The following is a 22,571-nucleotide window of genomic DNA, read 5'->3' as shown; positions in this document are numbered from 1 at the left end:
GGTAATTGAAACATACTGTTTTTACGATTATTGAATGACAGTTTGTATATACAAATTGTCCTTTTGACGTACGAGACAGAAATTACTACGGTATTTTTCCAAGGATTATTTACTAAATAAAATTCTCCGAATATTTTACGTACAAATGTATCGGTACAAAGAATACCGAGTACGTGACGAAAGATTTAATATTTGATTTATAATCTTGTTACAGGCACCATTCGAGTTTTATTCTTCGTTCACTTATCACCTTACCTCAGATGTATATTTCGTCGCCAAATATTAACATTTTTGCGCGTTGCTATCCCATCGAGTTAATTGAGCGTAAGGTTCGGGATAACGAAGCTAGTCGGGATTACAACGTCAGGAGAACACTGGTAGCATCTGTGGATACTGGGTGTTTAAATATGCGTAGTGGAAATTTCGGTAATCCGCTTAAATAGATTTCGCGAATGGAAAATTCTGAAAAGTGGGGGACCGTGTCGACTAGTATCTATTAAGGGCAAATTTTCATTAATGTACCAAATGTAGATTCCATTTAAAAACAGTTAACTCGAAATATTTCGAACACTTCCTAAAGATATTTTTGTACGAACTTTTAATACATCGTCGACTCTTTTCAGTATCCATAGATTCAACTTCATCGATTCGATATTTTTGCAAAGTATTTTCAACAACCAAGACCATCCTTATGTTTCGAACAAAATACGAAACATCGACGAGCAAATGTGAGCAAGAAATGTCTCGTAAAATGATCGTAGAGAGAAAACGAAAAATAAAATCTGTATAAATAAAAAGCAGACCTGTCTTTTGAAATCGCATCACGGTGAAACGACTGGAGAAACTGCGATGAAACTTAAAGCGTATTTATAGGGTAGCCCGACTTGAAATCTAAGCTATACGATATCGCGAAATTCTTATTCCGAGAAAAAGTTGTTCGATTGTCGAGCATAAAATGTACGATACCTCGTTTATCGTTACTTTTCCAGTAAAAACCCGCGTAATAAAAGTTATTGGAAATAAAGTTTGGACACTTTTTCGTTGTGTACAAATTTTCGACGGAAAATTATAACCGAGATATGAACCCGACTCGATTTCTTTCTATGTATCTATTTATCGATTTCTATAAAATACTGCTTCTTAACATTCGAGAAGAAGATTAAATGTAATGTTCTAGTGTATCGATAACTGAATATCAAAAGAAATTTTACGAAAAGGAAAATATTCTTGATCTATCGATCCTTTACGAGGGTGAATAAGAACAAATTCTCGTTTATCGGTAAATAAAATACAAATGAAATAAATGTACCGTCTGTTAAAAAATAAAACGAAAAACATTTCGTATGAAAATGCAATTACGATGCATTCCGAATGTTCGATCGCTGAGGGAGATTCGTACGACTGAACGAATTACGATTAGGCGAATTTTGTTTTAGGAAACAAAATATATTGTACGTACCGAACCATTACTTCGGTACGTACAATATATTTTGTTTCCTAAAACAAAATTCGCCTAATCGTAATTCGTTCAGTCGTACGAATCTCCCTCAGCGATCGAACATTCGGAATGCATCGTAATTGCATTTTCATACACGTCGAGGTATGTCGGAGGTTATATGGCGTCTAATCCTCAGTTAACATCGCGATTTCATGTATCCGTAATGAGCTTGCATTAAGACGTTGCACACGTTGCATTGTAGGAACGCTCTTTGTCAGCCACAGGCATCCCACGATCGTATCAGGGAAACGCGAGCAGCTGCGAATGCACACGGTGTCTTGGCACGACCAGGCTCCCTTCGAGAATTCGCGAGTGGTTTAACGCTAAAACGTGAAACGAAATTCCGATATCTTACACCGAAATTTCATAAAAAATTAACCAACCGACTGAGACACCTACGAAAAGTTTGCTTCGAAAGAGAGAGTGTACTAGGTTGTTCAATAAGTTTCATCGAACAGTATTATATGTATGTGTAATTGTTACACCGTTTGTTTCGCAGATATAAGAATAATAATCGATATATTTGTAGCGATAAATCAATTATTGGTTGTTTCACGAAGCATATGCTTCGAGCAGGACCGTCTTACGCGTAAGGGTATTTTCACGAAGTATTTTGCGTATAATACTGGATATGGCGGTTAATAACTTCCTATCGTAGAGTTCGAACGTTGATCGCTCTTATATGCCGCTTCCGGAATAGTTTATCGCCCCTTTTACGGGTATGTATAACACGAGAATATTTCGCAGAATATGAGAATTCCTTAATGGAACATCGTTAAAACTTGGCGCGTCTGCGTCGATTTTACGTGGCATGATCAAAGCTTGTACTCCCAAGCAACATGAATGTTAGATGAAAGATACCAATACTCGGAAGTTTCTCGACAAAGACGAAGATATCCCGTGTAATTAGCAACGTTAATTTATTTCGTTCTCGGAGATCGGAGAAATGTAGAACTTGGATCGTTTTTACATCGAAACGACAACAATCGAATCGAGTATACGAAATTGATGGATTTAAATTAAATACTTTAGTGCGCGTAAAATATTTTAACAGATAGGAAGAAACGTCAGCGTATTGACAATTCCGTGACAAACTCGATAAGTTATTTACAGCGATGGAAGGAAAAGTTTAATTAGAATTTGAGGTTAAAAATCGATCTTACCAATGGTCGATCGTGATTAATATTTTGAATTGTTCGGTCGAAACGTAAAAATTCTACTTCGCTGTTGGAATTCTCACGATTGAGACTTTTAACACTTCGATTAAGTTATTTTCGACCGAGGTGTCCAACTTGCCAATATAAAAATGGAGGTCGAATAATTTGAGTTACAACGTAAAAAAGTGAATCAATTGAACTCGATCCAGAAAAGTTTTAGTACGTAAATATAATTATTTGACCGTGTAAATATTGAACGAATTGTTCGTATTGTGGAGAGAAAAAGCTTTCGGGTTGGGACTCGCTGAACATAGTCCCCTCAGAATTACGTAAGAAAATGAGTCGGTTGAAACTAGGATCTAAATTACTTGAGAAAATTCTAAGATCCTCCACGGATGTTCCTCGAAAATTGCAATTCCTTTGCAACGTTCGTTCGCAAACTTCGATCGGGGTAACGACAAAATTACAATGCAAAGGAACTTGTTAAATTTCATTCAATGGAAATATATTAAATAACCGAACGACGGTTACAAAAATTTTGTTACAAAAGTGTTTCGCTGTAATTGTATCTATTAAGGAAACGTCAAGCTGACTGCAACGAATAATTCTGGAAAAAATTTAAAATAAAAAAAAAGAAAAGAACAGAAAAGAAAAAAAATAAACTATAAATATTCACATCGTTTAGTGAGCAAGGAAATGTAAATTTATCGAGAAGAATGTATTTAGAAACCCTTTTGCAAAGTATAAATATTCATGTTGTTCAAGAGACATAAAACGGAAAGACGCAAGCTTGACAAATTTTCATCGCGGATATTAAATGCCTCGTATGTGTGTATCCTTCTTAGAATATTCAAATAAATTTAACCGAAACGACTCTGAGATAAATGAAATGCTTCGAACGATATTACATTATGTATCCGTAATAAATATTTGATTTTATCTCCAGTTAAGTGTATCGATGTTACGTGTACGCCGCGTAATACTTTAATGCATAAGTAACGGGAAGCGATCGAAATTGAAATAAAATGAATCTACCTACGAAGGGTGGTCTCATTGGAGAATTATCGTAATAATAACAATTTCAATAAAATTACGTACCGGGAACAGAGAAATGACGTCGTGTAAAAATTTGTCCGTAACGTGGATTCACAATTTTAATAAAATAAAATTTTATCATAATTCCTTGGTACGAGTCGAGCAAGGGGAATTCTTTTTACGCCGAAAGCGATTCAACGAACGGTTTGACCGACGAAAAAATTCGATCGAGTTTTCCGAGAAACTACAATTCACGGATCGCAACAGTTTTCTGGAGATCCGTAATTGTTCGTTTCGAAAACTTTCGTTTTACCCGCGGTCGGTTCGACGAAGTTGCGAAAGCGGTCAGATGTTGTTACCTGTTCTTTGATTCAATCAGTCGAGTGCCGAAGTTATTTCGAAAGCGAAAGTTTTGACGAATTCGATTCACTTTGCTCTGGGCGACTGTGTTGCGTCGATCGACACTATTATTTCTTTGCGCGTGTATTCGAAGTAAATATATGTATAGATATTATATTATGTATAAATATTATATCTGTATTATATGTATTCGAAGTAAATATATGTGTAAATATTATATCTGTATTATATGTATTCGAAGTAAATATACGTGTAAATATTATATCTGTATTATATGTATTCGAAGTAAATATATGTGTAAATACCTGTATTATACGTATTCGAAGTAAATATATGTATAAATATTATATCTGTACTATATATATTAAAAATATGAAATATTAAATTCGATTCAGACATCCTTCGAATAACGTAGATTTATTAAATAAAGAGGATCTCTCGGGTAAATAGAAGCGCCTGAATATCCGCCTTATTGTCGTATGAAAAAACTTCTAGAACAGAGGTTTCCACTATTTCAAGGGTCACACCTAACGGTGGAATAAATTTTGTCTCGACGTCATTTTTTTCTACATTTTACGGTCATTGATATTTATTCAAACGGAATAATAAACGAAAAAATATAGATATTTTCCCCTCCGATATCCTTACAGAGCATAAAAAACAAATTAACGATCTTAATAGCCATACCGTTCCGATCATTTAATCTCGAGATATTTGCGCCCGAGGATAATTAAAATTTCTCGAGCATTCGCGCGACGTGGCGTATCGATTCACACGTTCCTTTTCAAATGAACCGAGTCACCCTGTACAGGTATGTAAGTTTAACGAGCTCTCGTTTTCCTGTATCTCTGATCGACGCAGTATCTTGAAACCTTACGAGAATGTAATCGGAAGAAAATCAATTTCTTTTTCATCTTCGAACCATGCACAACAAGGTTCGTCCTCGAGAGGATTAGAAGTGTTGCAAGAGTTCGGATTATAATATCTGGTTTATTATAGTAGTAAGTTGTTCAAGTTTTATCGAACGATAGAACTTATTGAGCAATCTAGTACTATACTGTTCACAATCTAGAACAACCTAGTACACAGGGTCTCCCCTCACATCAAAGAGCTAGACGATTCTTTTTCCCGAAAATACGATACAATATCCCAAATTAGAAGAGAACAGGTTGCCATATTCGTGTAAGAATAGACCACTCCAAAATCTCTCTTATCAAAGCACCGATATATGAAAACTGCAACACACCAACAACGATCGATCATTTAGTTTTACCCTGTACAAGGTGCAACGTTCATCACTGCAAACACAATTTAAAACGTCAACTTAAGGACAATCTCGACTCCAACGAGATAGACAATTTATTAAGATGCATCAATGACACAAAAATAATAGACAAAATATAATAAAGAAATACTAGAGCAATGTTGCTACTAACCATAGCAGTTGCTGCGACGCTAAGTTCGAATTAAAAAAAGATACACAGGAATCTCGCGTATCTAGTAAAACAAGGTGTCCCAGTCATCACCGGTCGATTTACTTTTTGAGTAAAACTGAAACGGTTTAAGTAATCTTGATATTTTTTCTCTTATTTAAAAGTACAAACTTGGGAGTTAACAATGGAACAAGATATCTTCCAAACGACCATCTCGGTTTTTCTTACAGACCATCGATCTATACCCAAATTTGTCACGATGTTTCCGCACAAACTCGGATCAATTTCACCAATGACACGTTCGATGTTGTCTTTCGGTTCTGGAATTGTCTTTGAATTGTCAACCTAAACCTCACCTTTGACGCGACTTTAAAGAAAAAAGTCCAAAGGTGTCAAATCGCAAGATGTCGCTGTCCAATTGACATCACCTCTTCGAGAAATTACTCGTTGCGAAAATTTTGTTTCTGAACTTCTCTAAAACTCAACAAGGACAGTTCGTCATTAACACGTGGCACCAGCCAAGACATCGTTTCCTTCCAACAAGAACTATCGTTCGAATTTTCTCGCGTTAATTCGGATCGGAGGTATTGTTAGCAGTATATTCTCGTGCGTGATTCACTCTCGGAGAAACGAGTAAAAATCCTTGCGTTATCCGCTGGTGAGATACCGTCTCCAGGCTTTCGCGCCGGAAGTTAATCGCGTACCGAGCCAGTGTAGGTGGAACGAAAGATCATTAAGGGACTCTTTTTATTGCCTGCCGTGCGGGGGATCATCGTGGCCACTTCTTTTCTCGCGACACAGTTTCAAAGTGCTCTTAATGGAATCACCTCGCCCGTTTAAATACATTTGAAAGTGGTCGTCGCAGGATTCTTTCTTTTCGTTTAAAACCGTAAGATTTTTCGTTCGTTGACGCCAGTGCGGCAAATTTTCACGGTCAACGATAAATGCGATCCGATATGCTCGTGGCGACAGATTTTCTCGTTTATTTCACCCGTTTCTTTCGTGTGTTTTTTTTTTCTTCCTTTTTTTTTTTGCACGCGTGAAAGCCTCCATTAACTGTCAATGGGGTGTCCATAAATCAACGGGACAGCCGTAGTCGTATCGATAATAGCTACACGGGGGTTGGGTGTATAATCGATGCCTCGTTGCCCAGACCATCGCGCCACTGCTCTCCGGTGAATGCGAAATTAAACATTCGTGATTAATATGATCGACGAATTTAATACCTTTCCAGGCAAATGCCTATTGCCATCCTGGAACATTTATTATACGGTTTGTTCTTGCCAGTGAGGCGAGGGACGCGCTCTCGTGAAATACGCGACTCGTTTCTAATGGTGAAGTCGAAGTTTCGAAGTGCGTTTCGTTGCATCCGCAAATATCCAGTTGCAACGATTACGCGTGAACGTTGAGCGAAACGCAAAAGTATCCCAACGCTCGTGATTATCGTTGGTATTGAGTAACGCGCGTATACGTCAGACCCTCGAATAACACGGTCAATTGGTTTCCTGTTATTCGAAACGGGTATTATTCAAGACACAGTGGTCGTGCCAATTTGAAAATTGCGTTATGCGGTATCGAAAACCGTGCATCTCGAAACTCCATATTCGAATAAAAATTCGAACAAAAATCGCTTCCTGAACTTCTTTCGGAAGGGTCGATTTTCGGCGAAATATCGACGAACGTTTTGGAAAGGAACGTAATTCTTGTCACAGGTTTTCAGTTTTTTTTTTTTTTTTGGCGTTATCGAAAACCGTGAACAAAAAACTCCAGGCTTAAGTAAAAACGAATCTGCGTTGGAAGGATTATGGTGAAATAAAAAAAAGAAAGAAAAAAAAGAAAAGGATTTTTCTCTGGCGTTTGGAAAAGTATCCATTTTTTTTTTTTTAAATATTCTGTAACTTTTTCAATTCTCGAGTCTCTTTTCCATTTTCGTAAGAATCATTCCGATATTTTTGTTCAGAATTATCAGAACGAAACTTATCGTGACTCATCGTATGCAAAATATAAATAAATGTATGTATAAAGTTCGAAATTGACATGGTTTTCTCGAAAACAAATTTGAAACATCACGCAATACGTACGTCCGTACTTTGAATCGATAATTGAGTATCTCCTTTTATCATTGAAAGATCAATTTCACACTGAATCGGAGTAAACAATGCAGTCAACCTTATATTTGATAAAATTGCCATGGTATATTTAACGGCGCGTGAAACGTTGACATTTATTCATTTTCGATGAGGTAGAATTTAAGGTACGAGGTACAATTCAATTTTTGTTTAAAAACGGAGATCTCCTTAAACCACTAAGGCTAAGAGAAAATAGTAAAAAAGGAGATCGTAATATGAATCGTGTAATTTTCATACCGCAATTTACATTACCTGAGACTCGAATCGAATTTCACCCAACGGTGACGACGGCTTTAAGTGGCGAATTTCGTTTTCCGTCCCGCGAAATCATTGAATTATCATCGACCGCAGCTCTGTAATCCTATTGGCACAGGTACCCGCCAATAATCACATCATAATTACTTTACGGCCGGGCGTATCTGCTCGCGTGTGAAATATTTTATTAACTTAATCGTACACGTTGGATCGTTCAATTATCTATTATAATTTCAACGTATTTATACGCGTTAAGTTTCGAAGCAATTTGCATCCTATCGGGAACCATTTACAGAGTGTGGGTGAAACGAACGGAGAATAATCATATTGTAAATTATCCCGTTTCATAAGTACGATAATATTTATCGCGTTCGGGATTTCTTCGTCGGGGTTGAAATTTTACCTTTGATCGTCAGGCAAAAGATACCGATGAAAATCCTTGTTAAATATTATTCGACGATATTACGTGGGATTCGGAACGTTTCAAACATTTTTAAATCACTTTTTTATTTAACTTCCACCATCAATGGTTTCAGAAGACTTTCGCGATGAGAACTCTTGCCCTTTGATCCGATCTAGTCTTCGATCGTACCGTATTTACCTGCAATGGCTTCAAAAGATTTAGAATTTCGTGAATTATTCGCCGATACGAGTCAATAATTCACGACGAAAATTCTTTTGGTTTTCATTCTGGATGGCTTCTTGTAATCGTTTCGTTGAAATTTATCCAAGGATTCTGCGCATAATAAAATTAATAGATCGATCTGTATCGAAAGGGACGAGAAAGCTGCCGGTGTTGCTTATTCGCAAGATGTTCGCGTGAAATAGTTAGTATGCATAAGACGATGTAAAAGGATTTGCAAGTTTTGACCTGGGGCAAACGAAGCGTCCACGGTCAGCTGTGGGTCGTGAAACAAAGAACTTTGAACTACGCGTTTACCTGTATTTAGGTAGCATATTCGGCGCATGTTTTACATACTGTATCGTGTGTCTACGTTAAATAAATGTAATATAACTCAAAATCAATATACAGTATCCCCACGAACTTATATGTTTCCGAAAACAAGGGTGTCGAGTGTACGAACAATTACCAGACCACGAAAGACGTGTTTACACAGAAACGGGGAAATTGGCCATCGATGAAACTTTTTCTCCTATTTTTCCACATCGTTGAAAGGAAACGAGAAGATTATTTCACGAGCATCGAGCGTAAAATTCTGGTCAGAAACGGAGATGTTCATTATTATGAAACGAAATCTGGCCTTCGTCCAGGCAGTTATTTTTAACGATATCGTGTTATGGACAGCTTCATGATAGAAGATATAATAAACTTTAATACGATATATACTTTGCTTTTACAGATCCACCTAAATACCATGTATATATATATGAAACTTTCTTCGTTTATTTTAAAATTACTGGAGCCGCACGGTCTGCAGTTTCGCTTTGTTATTTTTTATACTCTCGATACGCTCTCTGTAAAATTACTGTTCAAATTGTAAGCAAATCTCGATTAATAAAATATTTACTTATTTCCACGTAGAAAGGATACATTTTAAAATAAAATACCAGAGACTTTATAACTACTCGTAAATATTGATTAATGTCGATTCGGAAGGTGTACTTCGATCGAGAACATTAATAAATATTCTCGATGTTTAATCATCATTGATTTTAAAAATTAAAATTTATCAAATTTAACTATTTCCCCGATAAAATAAATCTAAATAATAATTAGTTCGGAGAGAATTGAATCTCTTTGACTGAAACGAATACTCGAAGCCTAAGGAAATACAAAAATGTTAATAACGAGTAACGTACGAAAATATGTCTACTTTGTACGATGCAGGGAGTTTTTACAAGCAAAATTGCATTTCGTCGTGCAAAATGTGAAAAATATTGAGAATAAATATAGTATTTATTCTCATTGCCGTATGTACGTGTAATAGATTCACAATCCAGTGTACGAAAAGTGTACGGTTGCCCGTTGAATGGCGTTTTTAATGGCGTTTGGTCTCGCAGATATTTCACTGCAGCTCACGACATAATGCGGTACGTGCTATGCGTTTGGAATTTTGTATAAATGTACGTACGTTGAAATGAGAAAAGACGTCACGGTGGTGGTTAACGTGTACGTACGCGAAGACACACCGAAGAAAATATTACAAGCTACGAACCATAAAATGCATTTCGTTGTACATCGAGTTTCGAATAGGTATTTTTTTTTTAACCAAAGAGACGAACAAACCAAAGTCTCTTTGCGTTACATTATTTGGAGCACCTGTAAAGTTAAATTGGTTAGTGACCTAATCGTTATAGAGATACCTTGGTCATATTTATTCGATGCATTTACACTGATATCAGTGAGATAGAGATGCAGTTGCATTTCGGTCACGATCTCGTCGAAGATTATTTAATAATCCGTTTCAATCGATCTTGTATCTCGATTTTTCACTCCGACTGATATCTAGATGCATTTCCAATGCATCCTGATTGCAGTGTTACGGAGGATGTAATTAATACACACTTCGTTACAACGAAAAATGAAATCAGACGCGATGTGCTGCAATATAAGTCGATAATGAGTTCTATTTCTCTAACACGTTGCAAAGAATGTTGAAACGGGTACAACGAAATCGAAATATTGGTCTATTGTTGGTTACGTTACAGATACAAAAATTAAAATTACCTAAACTGCTTGAAAAAGTAATAAAGATTAAAGCTGTGACGTCAATTTTACTGTGTATTTTGCGCGACTTAAAATATCGAGTCGTCTTAATTTTTCGAATTCATTGTATTTTCCATGTACATAAAAAAAGGCATAAAATTCCTTCTTTCATTTACGTTTAAATAACGAAAGTCAGGAAGAGACAGAATCGAGAAGATTCTATTTTTCATTTTTCGATTAGTTCGAATCCGTAAGTACAGATTTGTCGGTAGAATATCCGAGGGATCACGAACATCCGTCGATGTTCAGGATCGAGAAAGGTCGAGAATAAATTTTCATCCTGCTATCTGGTTTCGTTCACCCGCGTCAATCTTACTTTCGACTGGCTCGACTTGCAGAACTCACACTCGACCGAAAAAGTTCGTTCGACAAGAACATATATATATGTATACACACACATATATATATATATATATATATATATATATATATATATATATATATATATATATCTCCTCTCGGACTACATTAAATCCGAACGAAACGATCTCAGTTTCGGCTCACGTTCGCATGATTTTTCGACTCATCGAGCGCTATTCAGCGAAGTTATCGCGCCGAAACGTACGAAACCGAACACAGTTTCGTCGAATGCGATTCGCGGGAAAGAATTTCGATCGAGGGCGAAAAAATTCCAAATGATTACCGCATTCAAATAGAGTGCTACATACGAGGTGATAAAACGGTATAATAGAGGGCATACGGTACTCGATGAATCGTGGAAAAAAAAAAGCTCGATGCAGGTTGGAAAATTTACCACTAGTCTTTCCAATAATACCGACACGTACTTGCGTATTCATTTCGTAATTTATTTTAAATATTCTACCACGAATGATATTGCTAAAATTGCGAATGTACCTTAATCGATAACAGAGCAACATCGTTGGTAAGTATCGTGGATCACTGTGTTGATATACAAATTATCGTCGAATGAAACAATTTCCTCCCAAAAAGATGAACGTCTACAAAAGAAGATAATCCACGAGTTCTCTTTCAATTTCCACACACGCTTCGTGTTACTGAGCGCACCCTCTCGAATCGTAAGGCTCCACTCGAGAAAAAAAAACACCACCCCGGTTAAAAAATACGCGTACCGGGGGAACTTAATTTGGAATTCTCGTTGTTCCAGTATTCCGAGATCGCACCCGATTTTAATAAATTTAATTTTCCACTCTCGTGGCGCGGGCGTTTCGTCGCCGCGTCACCCTTCCTTCGAGCGTAATTTCGTCCGATGTAAGCCCGCGCGGGGAAAAAGATTGGCCGGGGGCGAGTCGCGAAACGTTAAAATCGCTGGAAAATTGGATCGGCACGATTTGCGATTCGCACGGCGGGAGCTCCCTCCGGGGATCGATCCGTTCGACGTTAAAATTATAACGTTTCGGTCTCTTTAGCTGCATGCGATTCTCCGCGACGTAAGCTGGTTATCGTCTCGCAGCCGTATTCCAGCCCGGAGATTTTATTCGAACTGGTCCCGTAGCTTTATCCGTAGTCGCAGCCCGTCCAGGCGACGACGAGCGCACTCACTTTACACGGCGAATGTAATTAAAACCGTTTCGCGTCACCGGCGACTGCACTCTGTCCGTCCAGAACACGGTGCAGGGCACTGCACGCCGTTTCGTCCCACGATGACCGTAATCAATTTTTCGATATCGAGGCGCGAACGTTCGCAGCCGCTGCGGCGACAAATCGATCCGTTCGGTTAATTATTCGCATCATTTCGACGATCCCCGTCGAAATATCGCGCAACATTGCTCGATTCTGGGCCTCCGTTCACGCGTTTCCATTACGAGCGAACGGTCCACTGTAACGTACTGTAACGTACTGTGCGCGAAACAGATTCGACAGATGGATCGAGAAGAGCGTGGAAGTTATTTCTTTTTTTTTTTTCGCAACGTTTATTCGAACGAAGAATATTTTTTAGTATTTCGATCGATATGGGACAATATGCTGCTCGAATTTACGCAGAAGGTGCAATTATAGATGGGTATTTTTTTTTAGATAAAAGGAAGGTAAAGAATGATAAAATTGTGGCGCTAAATTTGTAAAGGAAGATAAAGAATGACAAAATTATGGCGATAAATCGGTAAAGGAAGATACAGAATGATAAAATTATGGCGATAAATCTATAGACGAACATAAAGAATGATAAAATTATGGCGATAAATTTGTAAACGAAGATAAAGAATGACAAAATTATGTCGATAAATCGGTACACTTGCTTGATTATTCTTGCTCGATTCTGGGGCTCCGTTCACGCGTTTCCATTACGAGCGAACGGTCCACTATAATATACTGTGCGCGAAACAGATTCGACAGATGGATCGAGAAGAGCGTGGAAGTTATTTCTTTTTTTTTTTTTCGCGCAACGTTTATTCGAACGAAGAATATTTTTCAGTCTTTCGCTCGATATCGCACAATATGCTGCTCGAATGTACGCAGAAGGTGCAATTATAGATGGGTATTTTTTTTTAGATAAAAGAAAGATAAAGAATGATAAAATTGTGGTGATAAATTTGTAAAGGAAGATAAAGAATGACAAAATTATGGCCATAAATCGGTACATTTTCTTGATTATTCTTGCTCGATTCTGGGGCTCCATTCACGCGTTTCCATTACGAGCGAACGGTCCACTATAATATACTGTGCGCGAAACAGATTCGACAGATGGATCGAGAAGAGCGTGAAAGTTATTATTTTTTTTTTTTATTCGAACGAAGAATATTTTTCAGTATTTCGCTCGATATCGAACAATACGCTGCTCGAATGTACGCAGAGGGTTCAATTATAGATGGGTATCTTTTTAGGAGGCGATTCCACGGGCTGAAATAAAACGAAGATAAATAATGACAAAATTGAGGTAGAGTTTCCGGTTTAATGTTACAGACGATTGTAAAATACACCTGACGACCGGTAACCTACCTCCGACGTCTTGATGTTTCACAGGTTGTCGAGCACCAGGCGTATTTCATCCGAATTTTTAATCTTAAAAGTAACTTAAAAGCGGGACCTCTACCATAATTTTGTTATTTTTATCTTAATTCGATCTCTAAAATCACCTCCTCAAAGGATGCCCACTTGTGGTTAACTATCTTGTACATTTATTGGAAAGAAGAGCAACGTCGGACAAGGGCAATAAAAATCACGAATACGAATGTGAATTTTCAATTATTCTTCGAAATAATTATTTGAATCGTTGGAAAACAATCATATTGTGAGGAATTGCTATCATATTTCCTCTTGAAAGTACGTGACACATATCCAAACATATGTTACATTTTTCCTCTTTACATGCTTTCCTTATTTTTTTTTTATTTTGTTACAGAGGTGGATTTTCCCCGTTAGAAATATGGCCGCACTTCCCACACTTGCCACCAGAGGGAAATCGACCGTCGATCGTTTCCCACAAGTTCTCGTTCCAGCTCCGATCGGTATATATACGATCCTTACCGATCTCCGAATATCCCGGCATATAAGGCAGGACTTGGTAGGAAGCCTTATGATTAATCCATTAATAGGTCCGGGATATAAAATATTCTCCCTACCAATTTTTACTTTACTACCTACCTACCTCACTTACCTACCCGCTACCTACCTCACTACCTACCTCACTACCACCGTCGCCAAAGACTAATAAATAAAATATGGATGGAAAACTGTCAACACAGTAGGTATATAATACCTAACTCTGTCGACACAAAAATTTCATTTTTATATTTAAAAATACGAAAATATACCCTAGGGGAAAATTATTTAGTCAGAAGAAGCAAACATTATAGACCTACCACTATCTACCCACTACCTACCTCACTACCACCGTCGCCAAAGACTAATAAATAAATATGGATGGAAAATTGTCAACAAAGTAGGTATATAATACCTAACTCTGTCGACACAAAAATTTCATTTTTATATTTAAAAATACGAAAATATACCCTAGGAGAAAATTATTTAGTCAGAAGAAGCAAACATTATAGACCTACCACTACCTACCTCACTACCTACCTCACTACCATCGTCGCCAAAGACTAATAAATAAAATATGGATGGAAAACTGTCAACACAGTAGGTATATAATACCTAACTCTGTCGAGACAAAAATTTTATCTTTATATTTAAAAATACGAAAATATACCCTAGGAGAAAATTATTTAGTCAGAAAAAGCAAACATTATTATCGACAGGTAATATTTTTCGACATTTAAAAGTTATCGATATTTTTCTAAACTGAATCGCCCATTTTCCGTGCACGAATGAAATGTGTGCCAAGATAGACAATTTTCGCGAAATTATTTCCTATTTGAATTCGAAATTAGATTGTTAGAAATATTTAATTTATCTATTAAATTTCCGTTCAACGTTTCCCAAGAACAGAATCGACTTCGTGCACTTGTATCGCGTTTCTGTTGAGTATCCGGAAAGTATCGTACAATGCAGCACATGCGTTCTATACGTTTTTTCGCTACGAAGAATCTTCGTAGAGAACCGGATGATAAATGTAGGAAGATTCTGTTCACAGGAGAGTCGGTTTTTGCGGAAGCAACATTGAATGTCTCTCGGTTAGATAACAGTTGCGGTCGTGGTTATGGAAATGGGACGATCCGCGGTCGTGAAAGTTACAGCGATAAAGAAAGTGGCGTGTGTTGCAGTTGCAGAAACGTTCGTGCGAACAGTAAGTGCAGTAACATTAGTGCGGACGGTGGTCACAGAATCGTTCCTGTGGATTGAAGTCGCGGAAAAATTAGCGCGACTTGCAGCGACCGAACAAGTAGCGCGAATTACAATAATGGAAACAGCTAGTCGCAATTACACGAAGAATGATACGAATTGCAATTGCACTTGCACTTGCAATTGCATCCTACGACTGTAGATGTTTTAGTGTAGCATGCACAGGGCTGTCACGAACCAACGATTTTTTTCAAAGAAATTATAATACCAAAGTCAGTTTCCTAAGTGTACGAAGGCAGGTCAACATTTAATAAAAATAATAATAATACGTATCGATAGAAGTATATTATTATCCTATCGCTAGGATTACCTGTTCGTAAGGTATAACTCGCTAAGAAATCGAGTTATTCTACCGAGGTTAGTTTTCTTTAACCAGTGTTTCTTAAAAGGTTCTTACGGAATAATTAATCTTGTTTGTTCGTAGATTCTCGATTACAAAATGGCATTCGAGTAGCCTAATTTTATCCATAGTTACGGACGCGAAGTGGCGACAAATTAATTACGAAACGCGTTGAAGTTACGACAAGCATCACGCGCCCCGATAAAATCCGTTGAAAAGTCGCGTGCTGTGAACGGAAAAAAAGAGAGGGAGAGAGAGAGAGAAACAGAGATCTTTGTTGAAATCGGGGTCTGGTAATTTTTTTTTAATAATCTCTCGAACCGTTGGAGCCACGAAATATAATTTCCCGTTGCTGGATCACGGAACGCGCAATTAAAGTTGGCTCGTCATCGCGGTTGCTTCCGCTTTTGCGAGCATCGTGAAGTAATTAAAAGGGCGGGGCGCGTGTTTTTGAAATCGCTGTCACTTCGAGCCGACCGTGAAAGTGTAATTCGTTAAAGGCGTGTTAAGATAATTAATTGAAACCGAGCGTGTTAACGAAGCACGTCTTAGCGGGCGAGTGGCTCGAGAAGTATGCAAAGAAAAACGAAATTAACGACTCTGCTCTATTCTCACGCGACGAACAATAATATCTATATAATCGTATCGCGCGTTGTGTAAATTTTGTCTTCTTTTTTTTTTTTTTGTGTTTTGTACGGAAGCAAAGAATCGTTCCGAATTTTCGATAGTACGCCGGTAAGTGATCGATCGTTTCGAATTTGATGCGTCATTAATTATTTTATCCCGTCCCTTAATTAGAGACCGGATAAAATAATAGATTACATTGATACGCTTTAATGGAACTTCTCACGCCACGTTTTAAAAGCTCGCGCAACCGACTCGCAATTACGTTCTGTGAACAATTTCTCGGGAAGAATTGAGACGTTTTTAGTTGCAACAAGCATGATTATGTATATAATCCTATATATTGATTGTGAGTGTAACTTGAGTGTAGATACACAAGTATACATGTGATTACAATTATGCCTGTAACAGGAATAACTCATGTACCCTTGTAGATTGATTTTTATCTCCAAATGGAACGATATATTTTTTTTATTAAAATTTGAATAGAGGTTTCAAGACAAACAATGACGTATGGTTCGAGGTTCGGGACCAGAAAACGTATTTTAGCGCAATAAGTTACAATTTTTTGAGCGTTGAACGAGAATCGTAATAAACATATATATAATGCACAACGTTTTCGATTATACTAGTTCGGGTCCCTTTCGTGTACATAGAACGACGATAAAAAAAACCTAAAATTTCTCTGATGCGGAACCATTGAAACACGTATGGATCGAACAATTGTTGTGTATAAATGTCACGTGAAAGGTCAGAATAAACCGATCGTCCTTCTGTTCGATTCAAGACAGACGGAACTAATTATTGGATTCTATATAAAAATCTAAAGACGACCTTCGAAACTTCGAAATAATCGATTTGTATGAAATTTAGTATCAGTTTGCAAGCTTCTCTGAACCAAAGTAACTCAAATTGGTTCAATGGTACCTCAAACAATTCCCGTGATCGAAGTATGTTGTTCAATCTGTAGATGCCAGTCTTCGAATAGATTAAACGGAAGTTTAATCGTAATAATAAGTTTTGGACGCGTGTTACCGTGATATACCATCAATCAGCAAATGGTCCGACGATTAGAAAAAGTAATTGGATTTACAAGAGGCGCTATCGAGGTGTCCCGATAAGATCGTAAATGTAATTGAATTTCTATGCTTTCCCATTGTTCTTCGAGTCTATTAAAGTGGTGGTGCTAGAAAACCAAGGAGGGTCAATAATAGATTTCCCGTGGCCTAGGTCGAGCTGTAACCGATGCTCGAGACCATTCCAGTTAAAATCGAACGTGTTTTATGGGGAACGGGATACCGAGCATTATCCAACATTTCCAGGTAAAAAATTAACAAAATTACCGACGAACGATTTCATCCTGTTCATCGAGTTTCTCTCCGCTGGTCGCTACGAAACGATTGAATATTTCTGTAATTTTCGAAAAATTTCCAAATTTTATTTAACCAAAATTATAATCTTAGCCTTCAGATACCTGTGTGCATATTCTTCTTGACCAAAAGAGAGCAAAATATACAAAAATAATTGTTCGTCCATGTACTCGTTATTTACTTATATTTCATATTACTTCGTTTATTGTATTATATTTGCGTTTAGTCGGTGGATGTTTATTCGTATACTCGAAGGGAGGTCTACGATGGATGATCGAACGATAAATAATCCATAAAGTAAGTACACGACATGCCTCTGCAAGATTTCCATATTTGTCTGCTCCGACGAATCAATAAGGAGGCAATGGCTACATTTCCTTTACAATTATAATTGCGTTTATCGAAGAGCAAACCGAACCGATTCTCGTTTAATTAGAACACAGCGCGTAGATTGATTTCCCTCGAAATGATTTTCCCCTCGAAGCCTGATAACCGTTCGCATTTATTTGTTCCAACGGTGATCAAATATTTCTTTCTTTTTTTCTTTTTTTTTTTTTTTTTTTACATACATCCAGATGTATTTTCAATTTTACGTAATTCAATTAGCAGCCGTAGCCAGTATTATTTGCTAAACAATTTAACGATAGAATTCGATATCGACAATTTGTGAAAATTCCAGAGAAAAAAAAAAATTCGTGGAAGTAATCGAAATACCACGAGGAATATAAACTGCCAGCTCGGGGGCTTGACTATTTTGAATCGTTGATTGACGTAACAAGCTCCCGCTCGCTTCTTTTCGATCGACGAATATAAAATATTGTTCTCCAGAGGCGTGCACGCGGTTTGTTAGAAACGTGGCCATGGTAATTCAAACATTTGCCACGAATTTCGACAATTTTCCTCTCGCGCGTATATCAGGGGGAAAAAAGAATTTACGAACCCGGTCAATGTTCTTTTTTCGATTTTATTTTTCCTTTCTTTCTCTCTTTTTTTTTCCTTCCGCTCCTCGTCGGTAAATTCCGCGTTGAAAATTAAGCTAATATTTGCGCGCTCGACTTTCGAACGATCGTCGATCCATCACAGCCTCCTTTCGCTCACTTTGTGTTGAAAAAACCGTCCAATGGCGGGTCCCATTGTTTCGAATGTTTACGTCGATTCATCACGATCAATTTACCAGGAGTGGCTGGGACGTATTTGCGGAGAACTGCGAAAGAACTCGCGGCTTCGAGGAGCACGCCAATGAATAACGTGGCCAGTGATCGATTTTACCGCGAAATCAAAGCGTTTCGAAGAATTCGGTCGATCGTTATGATTTCCATCACGCTCGTTGAGCTTTTTTTCACTCCAGATTTGATTCACTTGCTCGAAGCGTACGAAATTTAACGCGGCTCGCGGGATTGCGTTTCGATTCTTCTTTCTATTTACCTTATTTTTTTTCCTCGTAAATAAATAGTCGAGAAATTTTAACGATTGTATCGTTTCAATAATATTACACGGTCGGTCGATAATCACCCTCGAAAAATTAGTCTTAATCGGTTCTTACGAATCATCCATTGAATGAAAACAAAAATCGTCTTCGATTTCCTTCTACGAGTGTTTCTGACAGAGAAAGTATATGCATATATTCGTAATTGTATGTACTTGGATAATCGGTAAACATCTATTGTATTGTTCGTAAAGTCATTTCGTTTTCCAAAATGGAGAATATACAATTTAGTAAAATATTCATACACTCTAAAAAAAAAGAAAATGACTTTCCGAACGACCCAATAATCACATCAAACGCGCTATGTTTCTATTCTCTGATATTTGTACAATTATTCTAAACTGTCAAATATTTATTCCAAACCTTTTAATTGTTTCGAGAAACGATATGAGATTATGTTCGGAGATCGAGATTGGGTACAGAAACAGCATTCCAAAAACGGTGAACGCACAATATCGTGATAAAGACGTTCGTTAAACAAAAGATGAAAAACAAGGGAGATAAATCGCGAATGTTTCCTCGTCGTTGATTCGTTTCGTTCGTTTCGTTTCCCGATCGCGTATCAATTCGTCCGAGCGAAAAGCGTAATCGTAGCCGTTGGTATAAAAATATGGTGCACGAGTGAATTAAGATTCCAATTCGAATTCGTTTCCGCGCGCACGGCTAGAAAGGGACGAGCCCGTATCCCGTATTATTCGAGCTAAAAATGGACATCTCGATCGGTGAAACGAAATTGCAACGCAAACCAATTCGGACTGATTTATTTCCGGAAGGTCGGTGGAAGCGTTTAATTACGTTAATGGATCGTTGGTTTTCTTTCCTCCGCGGGTGTTTTTCTACGCGTTTATTTGCATCGCATAAAAAAAAAAAAAAAAAAAAAAACAAACAATCGACTCCGGGCCGCCAATAATTCTTTCGACCGTGGCTTAATTGATTGAACGAGGTACAGTGAAACGTTCGATGAAAATTGTCGACTTCGAAATCACGCATTCGGAGCTGTTTAACGTTGAAACTTCATCGCGGTAGCAATGACTGATTTATCGTCCGACGAATAACCAGTAATCCGATAATCATTAGGGAGCACTCCATTCCGCTGGATATTCCGTTTAAGTTTATATTACGCTTCCGCCATTAATGTCGAAATTTTCCACGGGAAGTCCACCGGTAATTGTACCAACGAAATTTCGCATAAAGCGCAGCGAAGTTTCGGCAACGCTTCGCAAGATCGGGAACTCCGAGACTGCAACCGAGACCTTCTCGGCTCCGAGGTTATATTCACGTTTACGACCACGACTTTTAAACCTTCCACTTAGTTGAATCGCGCCCTTTGTCCCAAGGGAGGCGATCGTAACTCGCCCCTTGGAAGCTTTAAAAAAAGAAGAAAAAAAGAATCCCGTGAGCCGACTCGTTGATAATTGCTGATTAATGCCTAACTTTAATGCCGTGCGATGTCGATTAGATTCAGGGTGAACGATAACGAACGAGAAAAGGAACGCACGGCTCCGTTCGGTCGGTTGAAAAAAGTTGCGTTACCGTGTAAATGATTTATTGCTTTATGCTCTTTAAAGCAGCGACCGGCATTTTTGCCACGGACCGGCACCGCGCAGCGGCGGTGTGAATTATTTGCGGATTTGTCACGATGAATATTAATCCGGCGAAATTTTCAGCCGAGTCGGTGATCAGAGAAGCATCCCCACTTACTCTTTTTCTCTATATTCCGAAAACATTTGTTTCCAGCCGGTGCAGCACGGACATCGACGACCATCGATTCGTTTCGTTTACACGGAACAAGATGGGAATATTTTTCATTGGAATTTCATTTGAATCGAACGATTGAAATTCAATTTCGTTATTGCAACAGTTTCTAGTCGATACCATCCGGTTGGTCCCAAATTAGACGATACTTCCCAGAGTTCTACATTTCATACATTGTCGATGTGTAGAATTTTTTCAGTATTCTTTTTTTAATATACTGCTACGCTCAGCGTTGGAATTTCATCGAGAGCAATTATACAGATTCTTAATTCGAGTAAGAAGACACGTTGCTATTATCGTGGTAAATTACGGTACGAATGGAATAATAATTCTGAAAGAATGTTGTATCCGATCACTGAAGAATTTGTAAAAAAATAAGCTCTCGAAAGTGAACAAGTCCGCGATAAAGGATGTTATAAAAACAAAGGAACGTCGATGAATATTCCAAATATGAATTCACCGAAAAGTGTTATACGAATATATTTACGTATTATAAATTTTCGCACGTAAGACAACCATGTACACAGTTACCAACGAAACCGAACAAATATTTTTCAATCGCGTTCAATGTCGCCGCGAAAATCTTCGCGAAAAGAATGTTCATAAATATTTCCACCGACCTTGGAGTTTGATATTCAGCGTTAAATAAATTCGTCAGTGGGAAGCAGTGACTTTCTCTAACTTGAAAATATATTTCATTCGCGATAGTTCGGTGCAACGATGTTATTCCTTCATTTATGCAGAAAACGTTGCAATGCATTCGAAGAGGCAGTTCTATCGATCGGTTTGCAATTTTTTTCAATCGCGAAAATCTTCGCGAAAAGAATGTTCAGAAATCTTTCCACCAACATTGAAGTTTGATATTCAGCGTTAAATAAATTCGTCAGTGGGAAGCAGTGACTTTCTCTAACTTGAAAATATATTTCATTCGCGATAGTTCGGTGCAACGATGTTATTCCTTCATTTATGCAGAAAACGTTGCAATGCATTCGAAGAGGCAGTTCTATCGATCGGTTTGCAATTTTTTTCAATCACGAAAATCTTCGCGAAAAGAATGTTCAGAAATATTTCCACCGACCTTGGAGTTTGATATTCAGCGTTAAATAAATTCGTCAGTGGGAAGCAGTGACTTTCTCAAACTTGAAAATATATTTCATTCGCGATAGTTCGGTGCAACGATGTTATTCCTTCATTTATGCGGAAAACGTTGCAATGCATTCGAAGAGGCAGTTCTATCGATCGGTTTGCAATTTTTTTCAATCACGAAAATCTTCGCGAAAAGAATGTTCAGAAATCTTTCCACCAACATTGGAGTTTGATATTCAGCGTTAAATAAATTCGTCAATGGGAAGCAGTGACTTTCTCTAACTTGAAAATATATTTCATTCGCGATAGTTCGGTGCAACGATGTTATTCCTTCATTTATGCAGAAAACGTTGCAATGCATTCGAAGAGGCTGTTCTATCGATCGGTTTGCAATTTTTTTCAATCACGAAAATCTTCGCGAAAAGAATGTTCAGAAATCTTTCCACCAACATTGGAGTTTGATATTCAGCGTTAAATAAATTCGTCAGTGGGAAGCAGTGACTTTCTCTAACTTGAAAATATATTTCATTCGCGATAGTTCGGTGCAACGATGTTATTCCTTCATTTATGCAGAAAACGTTGCAATGCATTCG

The 22,571-nt window shown here is 37.7% G+C and overlaps 2 protein-coding genes across 5 annotated transcripts in view; one reads left to right on the top strand and one right to left on the bottom strand.

Annotated features, from left to right (window-relative positions):
- The window catches only part of Bic (bicaudal), an 82,947-nt gene extending 68,882 nt beyond the window's left edge, over positions 1-14,065 (top strand). Inside the window, exon 4 of the mRNA XM_076325892.1 lies at positions 13,915-14,065. The gene's annotated coding sequence lies outside the window, so the exon portion shown is untranslated. The remainder of the gene's footprint in view (positions 1-13,914) is intronic.
- 5-ht7 (5-hydroxytryptamine receptor 7) overlaps positions 1-22,571 on the bottom strand; it is a 253,640-nt gene that overhangs the window by 59,502 nt on the left and 171,567 nt on the right. The window lies entirely within an intron of this gene.

This window comes from Ptiloglossa arizonensis, chromosome 13, assembly GCF_051014685.1.
Source record: "Ptiloglossa arizonensis isolate GNS036 chromosome 13, iyPtiAriz1_principal, whole genome shotgun sequence".
Taxonomy (NCBI): domain Eukaryota; kingdom Metazoa; phylum Arthropoda; class Insecta; order Hymenoptera; family Colletidae; genus Ptiloglossa; species Ptiloglossa arizonensis.
This window is presented reverse-complemented; position numbering and strand designations above follow the sequence as displayed.